Genomic DNA, 2,250 nt, shown 5'->3' with positions numbered 1-2,250 from the left:
ACTTTGAAAAAATTAGAGTGTTCAAAGCAGGCGATTCGCCTGAATAATGGTGCATGGAATAATGGAATAGGACCTCGGTTCTATTTTGTTGGTTTTCGGAGCGCGAGGTAATGATTAAGAGGGACAGACGGGGGCATTCGTACTGTGCCGTTAGAGGTGAAATTCTTGGATCGGCGCAAGACGAACGACTGCGAAAGCATTTGCCAAGAATGTTTTCTTTAATCAAGAGCGAAAGTCAGAGGTTCGAAGACGATCAGATACCGTCCTAGTTCTGACTATAAACGATGCCAACTAGCGATCGGGGGGCGTTAGTTTTACGACCTCTCCGGCAGCTTGCGGGAAACCAAAGTCTTTGGGTTCCGGGGGAAGTATGGTTGCAAAGCTGAAACTTAAAGGAATTGACGGAAGGGCACCACCAGGAGTGGAGCCTGCGGCTTAATTTGACTCAACACGGGAAATCTCACCCGGCCCGGACACAGTGAGGATTGACAGATTGAGAGCTCTTTCTTGATTCTGTGGGTGGTGGTGCATGGCCGTTCTTAGTTGGTGGAGCGATTTGTCTGGTTAATTCCGATAACGAACGAGACTCTGGCTTGCTAACTAGTTACGCGACCCAATCGGTCGGCGTCTAACTTCTTAGAGGGACTAGTGGCGTTTAGCCACACGAGATTGAGCAATAACAGGTCTGTGATGCCCTTAGATGTTCGGGGCCGCACGCGCGCTACACTGACCGGATCAGCATGTGCTCGCCTTGGCCGACAGGTCTGGGTAACCCGCTGAACCCCGGTCGTGCTAGGGATAGGGAATTGCAATTATTTCCCTTGAACGAGGAATTCCCAGTAAGCGCGAGTCATTAGCTCGCGTTGATTACGTCCCTGCCCTTTGTACACACCGCCCGTCGCTACTACCGATTGAATGGTTTAGTGAGGTCCTCCGATTGGACCTGGCGCGGCCGGCAACGGTCGAGCCGGCGTCCGAGAAGACGATCTAACTTGATCATTTAGAGGAAGTAAAAGTCGTAACAAGGTTTCCGTAGGTGAACCTGCGGAAGGATCATTAACGGTCTCGCAAACGCTTCGGCGAACGCGAAACTCGGACAAGCGAGAGAAAAAGTCTTTGCTACCCGGCGCCCGACCCGCGAGGAGCGGCGCGCCGGCCGGCGATTCGGTCACCCGGTAATGTTTGCGCGTCGAGTGCCGCGGTGCCGCGCGCTCCGGCTTCAAGCGTCGGCCTGGCCGACCGCTCGGCGCGGTCTATTTTGTCACCCTATAGTGCGAGGCACTGTGCGAGCGAAACAATCGTGGATGGCTCTTGGCGGTGGATCACTCGGCTCGTGAGTCGATGAAGGACGCAGCTAGCTGCGTGAATTAGTGTGAATTGCAGGACACATTGAGCATCGACGTTCTGAACGCAAATTGCGGCCTCGGGTCAATCCCGGGGCCGCGCCCGCCTCAGGGTCGCGTTGCAAACGTTCCGCGCGGGGATTTCTCCGCGCGGCTGCTGCGGCGTCGGACGCGCGAGCGCCCGTCCCGCTCAAGACAGCACGGCACGATGCGCGACGATCGCGACCAGAATCCCGCGCGGCGGCGGCGAGTCGACCTCGAAGAGGCCAACGGCTGGCGGCTCAAGGGCGGGAATCGAGGTGCGCGGCGGCGCGCGGCGCCGACGGCGAGCGCGGAACGGGAAGAATAGTCCCGGTCCTTACTTTCGGCCTGAGGTCGGACGAGGCTACCCGCTGAATTTAAGCATATTACTAAGCGGAGGAAAAGAAACTAACGAGGATTCCCTCAGTAACGGCGAGTGAAGCGGGATGTGCCCATCGCCGAATCCGCGCGCTTTTGGAGTGCGCGGAATTGTGGCGTACGGAATTCGTCACGGCGCGCTTCGCCGGTCGCCCGCGTCCTTCTGATCGAGGCCTTTTCCCAGAGCGGGTGTCAGGCCCATGGCGGCGACAGGCGGGCGCGCTACGGCGTCTTCCCAGAGTCGGGTTGTTTGGGAATGCAGCCCAAAGCGGGTGGTAAACTCCATCTAAGGCTAAATACGGTCACGAGACCGATAGCGAACAAGTACCGTGAGGGAAAGTTGAAAAGCACTTTGAAGAGAGAGTTAAAGAGTACGTGAAACCGTCGAGAGGCAAACGGGAGGGCCTGTCGGGTCGCCCGGTCGCTTTCAGCCGGCCCCCTGTCGGCGACGTTGTCGTGCGGACCCTCACGGGCCGCCGGCGGCGCCGCCCGATCGGGGACCAGCGCA

At 57.9% G+C, this 2,250-nt stretch overlaps 1 non-coding gene and 2 pseudogenes across 1 annotated transcript; all 3 read left to right on the top strand.

Moving 5' to 3' along the window:
• On the top strand, positions 1-1,059 carry LOC146131574 (small subunit ribosomal RNA; annotated as a pseudogene; the record flags this gene model as incomplete).
• Positions 1,060-1,306: 247 nt separating this feature from the next.
• LOC146131573 (5.8S ribosomal RNA) lies at positions 1,307-1,460 on the top strand. Its single transcript, XR_014494487.1, has one exon. It is a non-coding gene; the product is annotated as a 5.8S ribosomal RNA (ribosomal RNA).
• A 248-nt stretch (positions 1,461-1,708) lies between these two features.
• The window catches only part of LOC146131572 (large subunit ribosomal RNA), a 3,679-nt pseudogene continuing 3,137 nt past the window's right edge, over positions 1,709-2,250 (top strand).

This window comes from Ascidiella aspersa, unplaced genomic scaffold (assembly GCF_963924565.1).
Source record: "Ascidiella aspersa unplaced genomic scaffold, kaAscAspe10.2 SCAFFOLD_245, whole genome shotgun sequence".
NCBI lineage: Eukaryota > Metazoa > Chordata > Ascidiacea > Phlebobranchia > Ascidiidae > Ascidiella > Ascidiella aspersa.
This window is presented reverse-complemented; position numbering and strand designations above follow the sequence as displayed.